The following is a 19647-nucleotide window of genomic DNA, read 5'->3' as shown; positions in this document are numbered from 1 at the left end:
GATCTTGAGACGCATAACTGTGAAGCGTTGTATGAACTTGTGCAGGGTCTCCCCCTCCTGCTGCTTGATGCGCCGCAGGTCGTTCACGGTAGGAGCGCGGTCGCGGGTGCCCTGGAAGTTGGCAATGAAGCGTTCGCGTAGATCATCCCAGGAGGTGATGGACGCCCTTGCGAGGTTGAGGAGCGAGGAGAGCGCGCCGCCCTTGAGCGCCATGGGGAACTAGCACACCATGACCTTGTCGCCCCTCCCGTCGCCGTGATACTCAGCGCATAGAGTTGCAGGAAGTCGGCCGGGTCCACGGTGTCGTCGTAGCGCGGGGGTAGGTCCAACTTGAACTTGCATGGCCACGTATTTAGGTAGAGCCCGGGGGCGATGGCGAGGCACCCCACCGGCCCGACGGGTGCATCGCGCGTGGGGGCGACCTGGTCGTGTTGCTACAATGGGTCTGCTTTGAGTGGGGCACGCTCACGGCGCGAGATTTGCAGCGCATGGAGCGTGCGCGCGTCAGCGCGTGATGACGAGTTGATGGATAGACTTCTCGCCCCTCGTTGGATATCCCAAGTGGAAGGTGGAGATGTAGTCAGCAGCAGATTTCCCTTACACGGAGACTGTAAGGTTTATCAAACCAGAAGGACTCCTAGGCTCAACAAGTGGGTGTCTTCCACCCTGGTGCTAGCAGAAGACGTGGACCTGCACACACAACAAATTTTTTTGCTCCCAACGAATACAGAGAGGTTGTCAATCTCTCCGGCCTTATAGTTTACAAAGGATCAAAACACAAGCGGAAAGGTAATAGTGATTGCAACGGAAAAGTAAATAAAAGCGGTAAATGGTGGAGGTGTAAACAATGATGGTGATATGGACCGGAGTCACATGATGTTCACTAGTGATGTCTCTCTCCCAAAAGACAATAAACAACTATGCTTGGGTAAACAAATCATAGTTGGGCAATTGACAGAATTATGATCGCACCGCAATGCTAATTATGCTCCTTGATAGTTAGATGTTCAATAGTAATGGGCAGTATGCCAAGACAAGTAGACTGTTTATTCATCAGCATCTACTTACTAATCATCCACCTTGAGATATCTATCCGGAACATCTTTCCGGTATTAAGTTGCGAGCCCCACCCAAAGTGTAAACTCAAAGGAACGGACAACTGCATTAATGAACTATGCGTAAGGTAAACAATCCTTGCAACCGTGGTCACAAGCACCATTGTTTTCTCCCTGGTGGCAACAAGCACATCTCCTAGTCTCATGTTTCTGTCACTCAAGCTATACATCGAGGGGCATGAACCCACAATCATGCATAACGCTCCCTCCTGGAGTTACAATCTACTACTTGTCCAAAGCAATAAATAGCAACGGAGAACATGCATGAATCACTAAGGAACATAATATAAAAGGATAATCAAATATATAACTCATAACAATCTGAACATAATCTCATAATCCATTGGATCCCAACAAACCGAGCATAGCAATAACAAGAGAATTACATAGATGCCTTGATCATGTAGGGCAGCTCACAAGGATTAACCACTAAAGCACAAGATTGTAGAGAACACATCACATAGCTACTGGTCATGGACTCATGGTCCAAGGAGGACTACTCAAGGCACGTCCGGGAAGCGGCCATGGCGGTGGAGAAGCTCCCGAAGGTCAATCCTCCCTCTGGTAGGGTGCCGAGAAGAGGTCTCGTGACGCTTCCGATCTCGGAAGCGCTGCGGCGACGGAACGATGGAGAAATTCGCGATTCCAGAAAGTCTGCGAGGGTTACCTCTCAAGATTCTAAATATAGGCCAAAGGAGGGCACCGGAGAAGGTGGGACCCACCCAGGCGACCTCCTAGCGCGGCCTAGGGCCTGGCCGTGCCAGCGGGCCGCCTGGGAGGCCCCTGCCCCCCCTTTGGCCCTCCTTCGGTGATCTGGAAGCTTCTGTTTCGCTCATTTCTTTATATTTTTTTTGGATTTTTTCGGGCTTCGGAAACTTGGGTAAAAGCCCGTGCAAAATAGACATCAGCACACAAAAACTGGCAGTGGGTGCACTGAGTTAGTAGGTTAGTCCAAATATGTGTAAAATGATATAAAAGTGTAGCAAAACATATAACAATGTCACCCAAAAGATCATGGAACAAGCAGAAATTATAGATACGTTTGGGACATATCAGCGTGTGGCCGAGGAACCACCCGACAACTTGCTTCATCATCTGGCCTCGCCCTGGGTTCGCGAGGCCGGTCGCGGGGACACTGTAACGCCCAAGATGCGATCCTATCCTTATTTTGGCACGAGGGCCTCGACAGGGATAGAAGCGCATCTCGTCGTTTCACAAGAATGGATATCGTTACAAGTACATGTACTGAAGAGAAGAGTATATGGAATTGGCATACACTCGCCACAAGCTACATCAGAGTCACATCAATACAATACATAAATATTACGAAGAAGAGCAGGGTCCGACTACAGACGAAAACAAACGAGAAAAGAAAATGACGCCCATCCTTGCTATCCTAGGCCGCCGGCCTGGAACCCATCCTAGATCAAAGAAGAAGAAGAATAAACTCCAAATGAACAATCAATGCGCTCGCGTCATAACCCTTTACCTGTACCTGCAACTGGTGTTGTAGTAATCTGTGAGCCACATGGGACTCAACAATCTCATTTCCAAAGGTATCAAGACTAGCAAAGCTTAATAGGTGAGGTATGGTTAAGTGGTGAGGCGGCACCAAGCGTCTCAACATTATATGAGGTGGCTAACTTACGAGTACAAGAATAAGAGGGGGATGATCTACGCATAACGGACGTGAACTACTGATGATCAAATTAATGATCCTGAACACCTACTTACATCAAACATAACCCCACCGTGTCCTTGATCGGATACGGAGCTCACGAAAGAGACAGTCACGGTTACGCACTCAGTTGGCAAGTTTTGATTAAGTTTACTTCAAGCTATCTAGAACTAGTGTTAAACAAAGTTTCCATGTTGCCACATAACCGCGAGCATGACTTTCCGAAAGATTTAACCCTGCAGGGGTGCTCCAACTAGTCCATCACAAATTACCACAAGCCGCATAGAAACTCGCGATCTCATCGGACTCCTTAGTGGATAACCTCAACTCTGAGATTACCCAAAGTTTCACCGGAATCACGATGCACAAGATATTTCGTAAAAGGTAAAACTAATCCAGCAAGGCCGCCCGACGTGTCGACGATCCCGATAGGAGACGCGTACCTCATTCTCAAGACACGATGGATAAGCTACGCGTACGGTGGCCTGATAGAAATCACCCAAGTTGCCCTGGGTTGACCCCATACAGTGCTCTGTTTTGGACCAACACCATCAGCACTAGCCCTCCGTGTATTATGTTGAATTACTCCTCGGGTAGCGCTAACTCCCTATGCTTTTCAGTATTAAGAGAATTATTGTGTTGGGCAAATATAGTACCAATGTTGAGCCTTTCCAGACCAGTTTTAATCTAAGATGAATTATCAAGGGGTCCCCATAATAACCCCGACCGTGTTAGGAGCGCTCAATTATGGAACATAACACCGGTAGTCGAAACTAAGGGGGCAAAGGTGGAACAAAACACCAGGCTAGAAAGGCCGAGCCTTCCACCTTTTACCAAGTATATAGGTGCATTAAATTAAATAGCATTTAATATGGTGATATGACAAGGAACCCATGTTATCACATGGAAGCAACTACACCTGCAACTAGCAACGCTATCACATGGTTTGCTAGGTTGTGGACATGTTGAAGGTTTCATGGCATTGTTGAGAGGCTGATATTTAACAGGTAGTAGGCATCGAGACATAGCGGTAGAAATGAAATAACTAGCATGGCAATGATATTAATGGTATCTAGGGAAATGGTCATCTTGCATGAGATCCCGCTTGGAAGAAGAATGACTCCGTGAAGCAGACGAACCGACGTAGTCGAACGGGTCCTCACATTCCGACACGCTTGCGGAACTCTATCGAGACGGAGGAAATGGGAAGCAAGAATAAACACACGATATTCACCACGACACATGCATGACAAGATGCAATCCACATATGATGCATGATCAGTTGAATATATGCAAGACATGGCATGGCAATTCACAACAATCAAACACTACACATTAAGTGAAGTTCAATATGCAACGAGTTGCATATTGACGGAACTCCACATTTAATTATTTAGTTCACTCCCAATTGTTTCCACAACAATATTAAATGTGTTTAAACATGGCAAGAGGTGAAGCGTAATTAATCTACCCATCTAGGCATTTTAAATGAGGTCGGAAATGACTTATAGCATCTCCGAACTGACCTCATACATTAATTTATAATTATGTCCAGATCTGAATTAACACATTTTAATATTTGTTAAACAGAAAAATAAATAGGTTCACGTGATTCTACGCGTCGTTCCAATCAATTTACACATAGGGAACATCTCCAATGGAGCTACGGTTCAAAAGATATGACCACCGCAAGATATGATGGCATGAATGCAATATGTATGCAAATGGCATCCACAACACCCCAAACCAAGAAGGCAACAAAATAATATGAAACGACACGAGATTCTAAGATAGTTTCATATAGGACACGATCAAAATGGAGCAACAGTTCAACAACTACAAGCTAAACAAGAAGTCACTATAATCTGCCCAAAAGAGCAACATGGAATTTTCTACCCCCCGAACAACAAGCTATATATTTACCTAATAATAAAGAGGCTATCGTTTCCGTCAGAAAACCCACCACGGTGATTTTAAAAAAAGTCCTTGGTGTTTTCTAAAATTAACCAACAATCCAATTGATAAGTGAAGCTAAATCGGTATGTGCGGGAGAAAAAAAACACCAGACCACCCACGACCTTACCTCCCATCTCCAGCGCCAGCGCGCCACCACCCCCTGCCACGGCGCCGTGCGCCGCCGGCCCCAACTCCTCCAATGCTCACCTTCGTCCCCGCGCGCCACCGCCCCAGATCCGGGCCTCCCCCGCGCGATGGCCGAGGCTCCAGCGGGCGAGCCGCTGGGCGGAGGAGGCGGAGAGCCGGCACCGCGCGGAGGAGGAGGCGAAGGCGGCGGCAGTCGCCGTCGGGAACGGGGACGGGGACGTGGACAACAACGTCTACACCTGTGAGGACGAGGGCACAGAGAACTACGGTCGCGTCGACTACCATGTCGTCCGCCCCGGAGACAACTTCAAGCATGGCGCCTACGTCATGCAGTCCAAGCTCTGTTGGGGCCACTTCTCCACCGCGTGGGTCGCCTGGGACACCACCCACTCTGTACGTGCTCACCACCCCCTCGCCTCGCCGTGAAACCCCCTGTTTAAATCACCCCGCTGCCTCTAGGATTCGCGACGAGGATATGTAGGGAAAAAATATTGATCTCGATGCAGCTGTCTGCCTGCCCACCAACTGTTCGCTCTTTTGTCCCAGAGCTCATATGCAAAACTGCTAAATCAGTTTCTCATTAGTACAGTTTTATCCGTCAATCCTATCGCACTACACGAGATATTTTGATGTTTTACGCTGCTTGCCTAGAGGCCCAGGCTGCTCGTGTCCAGCGTTTCTGAATCTTTTGGTTATCTGTGCAGAGGTATGTGGACCTGAAGGTGCAGAAGAGCGCACAACACTACTTGGAGGCTGCCATGGATGAGATCAAGATCTTGAGGCAAATTGCTAACGGTGACCTTGAAGACTCCCGTTGTGTTGTTAAGCTTCTTGACCACTTCAAGCACACAAGCCCCAATGGGAGCCATGTCTGCATGGTGTTTGAGTTTCTTGGTGATAACTTGCTCACCCTAATAAAGTCGTGGACTATCGTGGCATTCCGCTTCTAATGGTTAAGGAGATATGTCGGCATGTGCTCATTGCCTTGAATACCTCCACCACGAGCTTTCCATTATCCACACTGACCTGAAGCCCGAAAAAATGTTCCACGTGTCCACTAGACCCCTCAAATGATCCCCGGAAGTCAGGTGTGCCACTGGTGCCGCCTGCTGCAAGGGCCATCGAGCCACCTCCAAGGGCTCCTGCCCGACCATCAACGAGTAGTGGCGTCACCAGGAACCAACAGAAGAAGATCCAGAAGAAAGCCAAACATGTAGTTGCTTCAACTTCAGAAGGCAATGGGGCAGTGGCATTCGCCGACATAGACGAATCAGATGATAAGGGAGATCTGAGTACATCAAATGAGGGCAGTCCTAGCCAGGATGGGGACAGGAAGAGAGGAGGAGGGCATAGGCGTGGCAACAAAGGGACTAGGAATAGGATGGTGATGGAAGCTGAACTAGGCTGCAAGCTTGTTGACTTCGAAAATTTATGTTGGATGTACAAGCAGTTCACAAGTGATATCCAAACAAGGCAATACAAATGTCCTGAGGTCCGTCTGGGCTCCAAGTATTCTATATCTGTCGACCTGTGGTCCTTTGCATGCATATGCTTTGAACTTGCCTCAGGAGATATGCTCTTTGATCCGCATAGTGGAGATAACTTTGACAGGGATTAGGTATTTTTGTTCATTTCCTCACTTTGGTTTCGACTAAGAACATACTTTCAACATTATGGATCTGTACCCGGTTTATCACCTGGTAAATGATGTCCCCCATTTTAACTCAAGAAAGGTTCTCATCACAATCAACGGCTGACTCTTTGATACCTACATTCCATTCAAGTAGGAGATAACTGCGAAGGATGGGCCTCACTTATAGCTCGATGATATTGTTTTTCAAAGTTCTATTTCTTGCATTAGCATGACTCAGTGACATGTGCATGGTCATGGTCGACTTCATCGCCTTGAGACTCACCATGTTCAGGTGAACACGGTAGCCACCATTGGCAAGGATCGAAAAGAGGATAATAATAAGTGACAACACGGTTTTCGTGTTCAAATAGAAAAATGTGGACCTAGGAAATGGGTCTTGAGCTACACTTATATATTGGTTAGGGGTGAGCATTGTTTTTTCTCCCGTTGAATAAAATTTGCAGGTCTTAGTGTCACCTCATGATACTATTCATGCATTCTAATTCATCCATTTAACGTCATCATTTGTTCGATTCTTTATTTACATCCTCACCTGTAGCAACGCACAGACACATTTACTAGTAAATCCAAAATGCTCAAACAAGACATGAGACATTAGAGGGCAAGATGCACTTCAACACCCTACTAATAACATCTAGCATGGAAGCATGTATCACTAGGAAAAGAACTCACAAAATGGCATCTCACACACGGTTTCAGACTTACTGAAAATATCAGTTTTTGACAGTGCAGTTTTCAATCTGAAGGCATATTGACAGCAGCAAAACTATATGCTACAGGGCTCCAAATGGCATGAAAATTCAAAGCACGCTAGAGAATCTTAAGGACTACAACTAACTCCATTGCACCAACCTCAAAAGAGCTATAGATCACCAGGAAAACTCATGGCAAGACAACAACAAAATATAACAGATTTCAGACTTAGAAATATTTCAACATCTCCAAAACAGCACTATTTTCTAGCATGTTAACAACAACCAAATAACTCCTAAACATGGGGTTCTATTGCAACCAAAATTACCATAGGCTAGACTACACATCCAAGGGCGTATCTCTAGTTGACAACTCATTCATATCATGCACGGAAGAAATCACACAAAATAAACAAAAGGGCAACATGGAAAAATATCACGCGCACTAACTTGGTCAAAAGCTAAAACTAAATGCACAGTTAAATTCTATAGATTTTTCTACCCCCAAAACAAGTATAATATGTGGGCTTGCAAAATAAAAATATCGCCACACGTATATGCAAGAATATGTTCTAAACACGATATGGCAAACTAGCGACGGAACCTACATGCAAAAATGCAAACAGCTACTCTAAAATACATGGCAAAAGGTCCCTAATAACATGAGAATTTTACCTATGGTATATGAACAAACCGGACACTCGCAAAAATAGCTACGGATTAATTCCCTATTAGGACAACACACAAAACTAGGCATATGGCAGGTCAAACTACTCCAAACATGCATGCAAATTGTAAAATCATAATCTACGTGAAATTCTACACGAGTTACATATATAAATCATCGCGATCCGACACACGGTTTGAAATCTACGGGCATTTGAAAAACACCTAATTTCCTGAAATTACTAAATCGCCCGAAAAATAGAAAATCCGAATCGGGCCGAATCTAAACAGGGTATGGCGCAAGATAGCTATCAGACGCCCAGGGCGACATATACACGGGCTTGGGAGGTTGGCTCACCTCGGGCCAATGGGCCGGCTGGGGAAGCTGGGCCGGTCATGGCGCTGGCGTCGGCGGGGATGTTGGAAACATGCCCTAGAAGCAATAATAAAATGGTTATTATCATATCTCCTTGTTCATGATAATTGTCTATTGTTCATGCTATAATTGTATTAACAGGAAACAGTAATACATGTGTGAATAAATAGATCACAATGTGTCCCTAGCAAGCCTCTAGTTGGCCAGGTCGTTAATCAATAGATGATCATGGTTTCCTGATCATGGACATTATATGTCATTGATAACGGGATCACATCATTGGGAGAATGATGTGATGGACAAGACCAAATCCTAAGCATAGCACTAGATCATATTGTTCGTATGCTAAAGCTTTTCTAATGTCAAGTGTCTTTTCCTTCGACCGTGAGATTGTGCAACTCCCGGATACCTTAGGAGTGCTTTGGGTGTATCAAACGTCACAACGTAACTGGGTGACTATAAAGGTGCACTACGGGTACCTCCGAAAGTGCGTGTTGGGTTGGTACGAATCGAGATCGGGATTTGTCACCCCGTGTGACGGAGAGGTATCTCTGGGCCCACAAGGTAGAACATCATCATGAGCTCAATGTGACTAAGGAGTTAGTCACAGGATGATGTGCTACGGAACGAGTAAAGAGACTTACCGCTAACAAGATTGAACAAGGTATAGGTATACCGACGATCGAATCTCGGGCAAGTTCTATACCGACAAACAAAGGGAATTGTATACGGGATTGATTGAATCCTTGACATCGTGGTTCATCCGATGAGATCATCGTGGAACATGTGGGAGCCACCATGGGTATCCAGATCCCGCTGATGGTTATTGGCCGGAGAGTGTCTCGGTCATGTATGCATGATTCCCGAATCCGTAGGGTCTACACACTTAAGGTTCGATGACGCTAGGGTTATAGGGAATTGTTATACGAGGTTACCGAAGGTTGTTCGGAGTCCCGTATGAGATCCCGGATGTCACAAGGAGCTCCGTAATGGTCCGGAGGTAAAGATCGATATATAGGATGGATGGGTTTGGACGCCGGAAATGTTTCGGGCACCACCGGCAAAGTGTCGGGACCACTCGAAGGGTTGTGGAGGCCCACCGGGAGGGGCCACAAGCCTCGGGAGGCTACATGGGCCAAGTGTGGGAGGGAACCAGCCCCTAGGTGGGTTGGTGCACCTCCACACCCATCCCAAGGCGCAACCTAAGAGGAGAGGGGGTAAACCCTAGGCGCAGGAGAGGCCCAAGGCCCACCTAGGGCGCCGGCCCCCCTCGCCCCTGTCCTGGCCGCCGCACCTCCCATCTAGGAGGGCTACCGGACCACCAAGGGTGGGAACCCTATGTGACATCCCGAGACCGACGCCCCAGAAGATTCCCCCTTTAATTCCGTTTCCGTCGTGTGATTATATTTTGTTTGTTGCATCATCATTTAGTTTGCATCGTCGCATCATGCATGACATCTTGCATCGTCTGTCGCATGTGGTGTTTTGAGTGTGTGTGCTTCGAGTGCTCTCCGAGTCTTAGTGCGATAGTAACTCCCCTCCTCTCTTCTCTTTTATTTCTTTTGGGGTTGTGTAGAAGTTTCCGTTTTAACCCCTTTTAAAAATCGTCTTCTTTTAAAACTCCTTTTGTTAAAAGGTGGGGGCAACCCCTTGGGTTTTTCTCTTATTTCTTCTTTTGTTTCATTTCAACTAGAGTGGCATTTTTATTTCTAAAAGAGGTTTGATTTTATTCTTTTGTAAAAGGGTTTTTATTATTTCTTCAAAAGGTTTAATCTTATTCTTTTAAAAGCCCAATCTATTTCTTATAGTGGCGGTTTAATTTTCAAAGGAGCAAAAGCAATTTTTTATTTTATTTTTGTTAAAAGTTTTTCTTTGTTTAAGATTTTTTTTGTGTGTTTTAAAAGTAAAAAAACAAATAGGGGGAGGGAGAAGGCCCAGCCGAGCTAGCCCAAGGCCTAGCTCCCCCTTGCCCTAGCGACCGCTCCCCCAGCGCCTCCTTCCCCTCGCGCCGTCCCGATCCCCTCCTCTCGTTCCTCCTCTCGTCCTCCCCTTCTCCCTCCTCGATCTCCCCATGCCCCAGGCCGAGCAACCCCGCCGCCAGTAGCCCCCCCGCGTGCCGCCTCGCCCCTCTCCCCCGCCGGTTCGGCGCGCCCCGCCGTCGCCGCCTGCTCCACCTCGCACTGTCCCTCGCCCTCGGCCTCGGTCCTCGCAGCTCCAGCGCCGTCGGCTGCCGCGCTGCTCGCCCGCCGGACCTCGCCCAGTGCCGACCGCGCCATGGCGTCGCCCCTCCTCCTCAGGTGCGGTGCACCTCCAGCTCCCATGCCCGGAGCTAGCCCGCGCCATGCTCCCCTCGCATCGAGCCGCCGGTGCCCGACCTCGCGAGCCTCTCCTCCGTCCTGTGCTCTCCCCTGCCGAGCCGCCTGTTGCCGTGTGCTATGCCGTGAGCCGCCTATTGCTGCTAGTGCATGCGTTGTTGATGCTCCTGCCGCCGTGCCGTGTCGCCGTGCTGCGGGCCGGCTGATGTAGCTGCTGCTTTGCCTGCTTACCATTTTTGCATGCCGCTGCTGCTTGCTGTTGCTGCCATGTTGCTTAGCTGCTTAGTCGCTGGTGATGTTGTTGCTTTGCCTTGCCGCCGCCGCCCTGTTGCTGTGCTAGTTAGCCTGCTTGCTGCTGCGTTAGTGTTGCTTTCCTGTGCCGTAGCTTGCTGCTGCTTGCCTGTTTGCTGCAGGTTGCTGTGGGTGTTGCGGCTAGCTTGATGCTGTTGTTGTTTGTCTTGCTGGCTTTGCTAGATGTAGCTAGGTGTAGTTGCTATAGCTAGTGTGTTAGTTGCTGCTGCTGGCTGCGTTAGTAGTTTCTAGCTTGTGTTAGTGCTAGCTGAAGCCTGCTCTGCTATATGTGGCATGTTTGCTGTTTCGTCACCTGCCATCCCCTCCTTCATGGAACCGACAAAATCGCGTGTTCAACGACGTCCTCGACGGCCTCTTCGAAAATGTGTTCGACTACCGTCGCACAAGACCCGTGTACCATCGACGAGACGACGACCACGACTTCCACGACGTCCGCTACGAACCGAAGCCCTCCGATTCACACGCTTCGAAGGTATACCGTTGAGACGTTGCCGTGACCGTGTGCATGTGATGCATGAGATGTACTGTATGTTTGCGCCTGTAGATGTTTGCCCGTTGCACGTTGTCTCTCTTCTGTCGCGCCCTCGACACATGGGAACCCGATAGCGGGATCACCCCATCTTTATTTAGCGTTCCCGCACACGCTTCCTATTCATTGTCACCGATATCTCAACGAGTTATCGGGATAGGAACATTGCCGTGGCTTCGTTTCCGTTTTGCCGCCATGGTTCCCTTTCGCTCGCCGTGGCGACACCTGTTTCTTTCTCTTCTTGCCCGTGATGTTTGAACTTGCATGCATGACACATTCATGGCATGTTATCTTGTGTTGGATGTTCCTTGTGACGTAGCTCCGATCTATGTCCCGCGTGATTACCGACTAGGATGACTTGTAGGATCATCGCTTCACCCCTTGCCATGTTAACCACATTTAATCTTGCCGTGTAAATAAACGGGAGTGATTAAATAATTAAACGTGGAGTTTCGTCGATATGTAACCCGTTGCATATCGAGCTTCACTTAATATGTAGTGTTTGCGTGAGATGAATTGCCATGCCATCCCTTGCATTTGACCTGATCATGCATCATAGTAGGTAGTGCATCATGTTGTGCATCATGTGGTGAATATCTGTGTTGATGTTTGTTTCCGGTTTGCTCCATCTCGATAGAGTTCCGCAAGCGTGTCAGAATGTGAGGACCCGTTCGTCTACGTGGGTTCACCGACTTCTCGGAGTTCTTCTTCCAAGCGGGATCTCAGGCAAGATGACCATTTCCCCAGATACCATTACTATCATTGCCATGCTAGTTTTACCATTTCTACCGTTTATGTCTCGATGCCTACCACATGTTAAATATCAGCCTTTCTACAATGCCATGATAACCTTCAACTGTACAACCTAGCAAACCACTGATTGGCTATGTTACTGCTTGCTTAACCCTGTTGTTAGCCTTGCTAGTTGCAGGTACAGTTGCTTCCATGTGTTAACATGGGTCCCTTGTCATATCACCATATTTAAATGCTATTTAATTTAATGCACCTATATACTTGGTAAAAGGTGGAAGGCTCGGCCTTTCTAGCCTGGTGTTTTGTTCCACCTTTGCCCCCTTAGTTTCCGGCTACCGGTGTTATGTTCCATAAATGAGCGCTCCTAACACGATCGGGGTTGTTATGGGGACCCCCTTGATAATTCGTTAAAGCTGGTCTGGCAAGGCCCAACTTTGGTACTACATTTGCCTAATAACTATGAACTGCATAGGGAGTAATTAACCCGAGGATAATTTAATCAACCCCCGGGCCAGTGCTCCTCATGAGTGTTGGTCCAAAATGGACAGATTGCGGGGCCACCACGGGGCAACTCGAGGTTTGGTACCTGTAGGCTTTTCCATCCGTCGTGTCCTGAGAACGAGATACACGACTCCTATCGGGATCGTCGACACGTCGGGCAGCCTTGCTGGATTAGTTTTACCTTTTACGAGATATCTTGTGCATCGAGATTTCGGTGATGCTTTGGGTAATCTCAGAGTTGAGGTTTTCCACTAGGAAATCCGACGAGATCGTGAGCTTCGTGATTGAGGATTTCTATGCGGCTTGTGGTAATTTGTGATGGACTAGTTGGAGCACCCCTGCAGGGTTAAATCTTTTCGGAAAGCCGTGCCCGCGGTTATGTGGCAACGTGGAAACTTTGTTTAACACTGGTTCTAGATAACTTGAAGTTAACTTAATTAAAACATGCCAACTGTGTGCGTAACCGTGACTGTCTCTTTCGTGAGTTCCTTCTCCGATCGAGGACACGGTGGGGTTATGTCTGACGTAGGTAGGTGTTGAGGATCATTTGTTTGATCATCATTAGTTCACGTCCGTTATGCATAGATAATCTCCCTCTTATTTCTTGTACTCGTAAGTTTAGCCACCAAATATATGCTCAGTCGCTGCTGCAACCTCACCACTTAACCATACCTCACCCATTAAGCTTTGCTAGTCTTGATACCTTTGGAAATGAGATTGCTGAGTCCCCTGTGGCTCACAGATTACTACAACACCAGTTGCAGGTACAGGTAAAGGTTACTTGACGCGAGCGCGTTGATTGTTCATTTGGAGTTTCTTCTTCTTCTTCTTCTTCATCGATCTAGGATGGGTTCCAGGCCGACAGCCTGGGATAGCAAGGATGGACGTCGTCCTTCTTTTCTCGTTTGTCTTCGTCCGTAGTCGGACCCTGCTCTTACTCTTTATATTTATGTAATGTACTGATGTGACTCTGATGTAGCTTGTGGCGAGTGTAAGCCAATTCTATTATATATATTCTTGCGACATGACGAGATGCGCTTCTATCCCTGACGAGGCCCTCGTGCCAAATTAAGGATATGGTCGCATCTTGGGCGTGACACCCTAGGGGTGGCGCACCCCTCCCTCCTATATATAGAGATGGTTTTGGGGCTGTTTGACATGGTTTTCCATCTCTCTCTCTGTGCATCCCTGCTCCTCTTCTTCCTCCTTACCCACGGTGCTTGGCGAAGCCCTGCCGAGAGACCTCGTCTCTCCATCGACACCACGCCGTCGTGCTGCCGGAGATCTTCCCCAACCGCTCCCTCCTCCTTGCTGGATCAAGGTGAGGGATACGTCACCGGGCTGCACGTGTGTTGAACGTGGAGGTGCCGTGGTCCGAAACTCGATCGGAATCACACCGCGATCTGAATAGCCGCGAGTACGACTCCATCAACTGCGTTCTAGCAACGCTTCCGCTTAGCGATCTTCAATGGTATGAAGATGCACTCACCCCTCTCTCGTTGCTGGTCTCTCCATAGGAAGATCTGAATATGGCGTAGGAAAATTTTGAATTTATGCTACGTTACCCAACAGGGGACACGGGCCTAGATCTGGCCCATGCTCATGTTGGGCCGACGGAGGGCGAGTGGGCCGGCTCGGTCCACTCGCGGTTAACGCTCGAGCGAGGAGAGGGCAGTTCCTCCCGATCCAGAGCCGAGCGCAGTTGCGGCAGCTGAAGGCCGATGGCGAGGCATCGGGGGCAGGCGGCCACGCGGGGCGGCGGGGCAGATCCGGCTGCAGGAGACTCATTCCCGGCGACGGCCGGCCTTGGGAGCTCCGACGAGCCTCGCATGGCAGCTCCTCTCCTGCGGGAGGAAGAGGGGAAGCCGGTCAGGGAGAGGAGCGGGGGAGGCTCCGTCTGGGGCTGGCGGCGGTCCCAGCGAGGGTGGCTGGCGACGCGAGTTGCGGGGCGGGAAGGCGCGAGGAGAGGCGGCGGCTGGCGACGGCGCGACGAGGGAGGCTGGGAGGCGCGGGTGCGCTCGGGGGCGGGGATGCTCGGGAGGGCGACAACGCGATTGGGCCCGGGCGGGCCTTGCGTGGGCTGGAGCGGGCCAGCAGCGCTGGTGGGAGGAGAGAGAGAGGGCAGGCGGCTAGGGTTTGCACTGGAACATAGGAAGAGAGAGAATGGATGTCTATATATAGAAAACGGGCTAGGGTTATCCGAATCCGGCTCCATTTTCGACCACGGGATCGCGATCGGACGACCACGGACACGGGAATGGCTAGGTGGGCTGTGTAGAGTGGCTAGCCGGAGACGAGAGGGAAATGGAGCGGCGCGGCAATGCGATTTGAAACACCGAAAGACGTCCGACGAATAATCGAAGACGGTGCCGCTACGGTCCACCGTTCAGGTACCAGACGGACTCCGATTGCGACGAAATTTGGCACGTGGCGTACCTACGTCTAAATAAGACCGCACGCCAAGTTTTAACCCAATCCGAGGAAGTTTTATACACACTTTTAAAAAGAAGATTTAAACGATGTCGCGGGCGCGTGCGAGTGATCGGGCTCTAAACGGTCAACAACGACAACGGAGAGAACTGACAACTAATAAGGGATGCAAGTTTTGAAAATTGGCGGCAACGGAGTGCCGATGCAATGCGGATGATGCGCATGATGCGATGATGATGTGATAAATAAAAATAAACACACGCCAGCAATGGAATAAAGGGGAAATCTTCTGGAGCGTCGGTCTCGGGTTGTCACAACTCTCCTACACTGCAAGAGGATCTCGCCCCAAGATCCAGGAATGAAAGGGGAAGAGGATGAGAAAGCAAGAGGTAAAACTTAGTTGCTTCTTAGACAAACAAATGAAAACAACGATCCTTGGAGGTTGGAAAGAGATGAAGAATGACATGATAAAGAAGCAAGAATTCACACAAAATTTCGGCAGCACTTCGGTAGGAAAAGGGGACAAAATTCGATAAGATGGAGAGATTTTGAGAAGATTCACAACAAACTAACTAAATTGAACAACGGAACAACACGATCTTGAAAAAAACAAAATGATAGATTGGAGAGAGCAACATCACAAGGCCTCCGGTACAAAGAATAGAAACTAGATCTTGGAAAGAATGAATGAAGAAGAAAAATGAGAACTACTACCACGAGAATCTTGAAGAGACCTTGAGAATGAAGAGATCTTGAGCCGCCTAACAGAAAAACTGAACAAGGAACTGGAATAAAAGAGAGACGAACGAAGAGACACAATTGAGAAGAATTGAGGATGAAAGCTGAAAGCTAAGAACGAAGAATCTTCTGAAATGATGGCCTTCGGAGGATCAAGAATGGAAACAACTCAGAAATGCACCGGATAGCAAGAAAGGGATTCTCATGATTGGGAATAAATTGAGAAGATATCACGAGGCTGAGATGAGATCTTCAAGAGAATGGACCAAGATTTGAGACAAACACTCCTTTGTCTTCCAAGCTGAAAATGATGAGGAGAACACCACCAAGAATAACTGAGACACTTCGGAATAAAGAACAAGGAAAAGTTGAGCCAATGACGAAAATAAATTTGAAGCGACCTTGAAGAAGGAATATGACTGATGGAATTCATTCTTACGTCATATTTGAAAAGAATTAGAGATCTCCGGAAAAGATTACAAGAGGCTGATAAGATCCTGGGAAAACCTGTGGGTTATGGGCCCACTCAAAAGAAACCACCGTTGAAACAACTGATTAGAAAGAGAGATTGCACCGGTACAAATGAAAGCTAGATGAGGTTAGCACCTCGAAATAATTGTAAGAATTTAAAACAAGAAACTTATGAGATAACTTCAATGCTGCGGATAGAATAGAGATAAATGACAACAAGAAGACTTGATAAGAATTTTTAACATGGGAAAGAATTTAAATGATGAAAAGGATATGATGAATGCGGATAACTGAATTGAATTCACCAGAAAAGATTACAAGAATGAATAAAGATGAACACGAAGCTTCTGAGAATCTTCAGAATGAATCACCGGATAAGAGAGAAAAGAACAGATAGCGGAAGCAACAATGAAATGAAATGCACTTGGATGAAATCCAATCACTGAATAAAAGGGCGGGAGGGAGGGAAAAAACAAAGACAACTTAGGACAGATGAGATGAACTCCAGAAAGAAAAGAGAGATTGTTCTTGGAAATATTGGAGAGGATTGAATTCACTGAAGAGAAGCACACCGGTTGAAAAGAATTGACATGATGACTCCGGTTGAAAAGGAATTGACATGACCATTGATTAAGCCAAAGGATTAGCATTCCCATAAAAATATGAGAACACCACTTAGAAAAAAAATTAGGAATCGCCATTTGACATCAAAGCAACTCGAATTACCATATTCCAACCAAACAAAGGATGCGGCTTACGAAACAAGCCAGAACAAATTCATGAGAGAGATTCCGTTCGATATTTTCATGGACAGGATCACACGGGCTCGATCCTTACAATAGACATCATGTACAAGGCAGTTCACACAACATACGAAGTGTCCCCGAGTCGTAGCAAGCTACGAGGACTCTTTAAGACCCAACGAGAATCGCCGCAAGATGACCGTGAACAAACGAATCCACGAGATGTCGAACCCCAACCTAACATCATGCATTTGTTGGAAGATTGTCCTATTAGTAACTACTTGAATTCCCACCTAAGAACTCCCGAAATTTCTGGTCATGCAATCTGGTCCACGAATACAAGGAGTAATATATCACACAACTCCTATACTAACCCGTCCAGTGTATCACATCCGTCAACACATAACCAGAATCTCGGAAACTCATCTATCTCAGCCACTCGTAATCGCAACGATACAAAGTATGGAGATACATCCGGAACTCTCTGCACCAGTACTGGGGAAGCCGGACTCCTCTCGCCACTACTAGTATTGAAGAAATTTCGAACATCCTTTGTCCTGAGATACTAAGAAATCTGAATGATAGCGATGTGCTCAAGAATCCCCTAGAGCTCAACTCCCCGGAAGAAATCAAGTCAGACAGGAGGCACCAAGACAGAACTCCGTCACATCGACATCATATAGATTCCAAAAATATCCACGTGATCCTAATTTTTTTTGAGTGAGAAGAGGAGTAGAATTAAAATTATTACGTCAAGATTCCTCACCAGAGCATAGAAGAGAAGAAAAAATAATCCTACTCTCCGATATATAACTAGACTCAAAGCAGTTTTTCACTAGACTCGACTCGGCCAAGTTCGATCAATCAAGGGGGCTCCTAGGTCGGTACTGCTCTGGTACCAACTTGTAATGCCCAAGATGCGATCCTATCCTTATTTTGGCATGAGGGCTTCGACAGGGATATAAGCGCATCTCGTCGTTTCGCAAGAATTGATATCTTACAAGTACATGTACTGAAGAGGAGAGTATATGGAATTGGCTTACACTCACCACAAGCTACATCAGAGTCGCATCTGTACAATATATAAATATCACGAAGAAGAGCAGGGTCCGACTACGGACGAAAACAAACAAGAAAAGAAAACGACGCCCATCCTTGCTATCCGAGGCTGTCGGCCTGGAACCCATCCTAGTTCGATGATGAAGAAGAAGAAACTCCAAATGAACAATCAACGCACTCGCGTCATAACCCTTTACCTGTACCTGCAACTGGTGTTATAGTAATCTGTGAGCCACAGGGGACTCAGCAATCTCATTTCCAAAGGTATCAAGACTAGCAAAGCTTAATAGGTGAGGTATGGTTAAGTGGTGAGGCGACAGCAAGCATCTAAGCATTATATGAGGTGGCTAACTTATGAGTACAAGAATAAGAGGGGGATGATCTACGCATAACGGACGTGAACCACTGATGATCAAATTAATGATCCTGAACACCTACTTACGTCAAACATAACCCCACCGTGTCCTTGGTCGGAGAAGGAGCTCACGAAAGAGACAGTCACGGTTACGCACTCAGTTGGCAAGTTTTGATTAAGTTTACTTCAAGTTATCTAGAACCAGTGTTAGACAAAGTTTCCGCGTTGCCACATAACCACGAGCACGACTTTCCAAAAGATTTAACCCTGCAGGGGGCTCCAACTAGTCCATCACAAATTACCACAAGCCGCATAGAAATCCTCGATCACGAAACTCGCAATCTCATCGGACTCCTGAGTGGAAAACCTCAACTCTGAGATTACCCAAAGTTTCACCGGAATCCCAATGCACAAGATACTTTGTAAAAGGTAAAACTAATCCAGCAAGGCCGCCCGACATGTCGACGATCCCGATAGGAGCCGCGTATCTCGTTCTCAGGACACGACGGATAAGCTACGCGTACGGTGGCCTGATAGAAATCACCCAAGTTGCCCTGGGTCGGCCCCGCACAGTGCTCTGTTTTGGACCAACACCATCAGCACTGGCCCTCCCTGTGTTATGTTGAATTACTCCTCGGGTAGTGCTAACTCCCTATGCTTTTCAGTATTAATAGAATTATTATGTTGGGCAAATATAGTACCAATGTTGAGCCTTTCCAGACCAGTTTTAATCTAAGACGAATTATCAAGGTGGTCCCCATAACAACCCCGATCGTGTTAGGAGCGCTCAATTATGGAACATAACACCGGTAGCCGAAACTAAGGGGGCAAAGGTAGAACAAAACTCCAGACTAGAAAGGTCGAGCCTTCCACCTTTTACCAAGTATATAGGTGCATTAAATTAAATAACATTTAATATGGTGATATAACAAAGAACCCATGTTATCACATGGAAGCAACTGCACCTCCAACTAGCAACGCTATCACATGGTTAAGCAAGCGGTAACATAGCCAATCAGTGGTTTGCTAGGTTGTGAACAGGTTGAAGGTTTCATGGCATTGTTGAGAGGCTGATATTTAACAGGTGGTAGGCAGCGAGACATAGTGGTAGAAACGAGACAACTAGCATGGCAATGATAGTAATGGTATCTAGGGAA

General features: G+C 47.4%; 1 pseudogene; it reads left to right on the top strand.

The window, feature by feature from the left end:
• Positions 1-5003: 5003 nt before the first annotated feature.
• On the top strand, positions 5004-6514 carry LOC123439917 (annotated as a pseudogene).
• The last annotated feature ends 13133 nt before the right edge of the window (positions 6515-19647 follow it).

This window comes from Hordeum vulgare, chromosome 3H, assembly GCF_904849725.1.
Source record: "Hordeum vulgare subsp. vulgare chromosome 3H, MorexV3_pseudomolecules_assembly, whole genome shotgun sequence".
In the NCBI taxonomy this organism is placed as follows: Eukaryota; Viridiplantae; Streptophyta; class Magnoliopsida; order Poales; family Poaceae; genus Hordeum; species Hordeum vulgare.
This window is presented reverse-complemented; position numbering and strand designations above follow the sequence as displayed.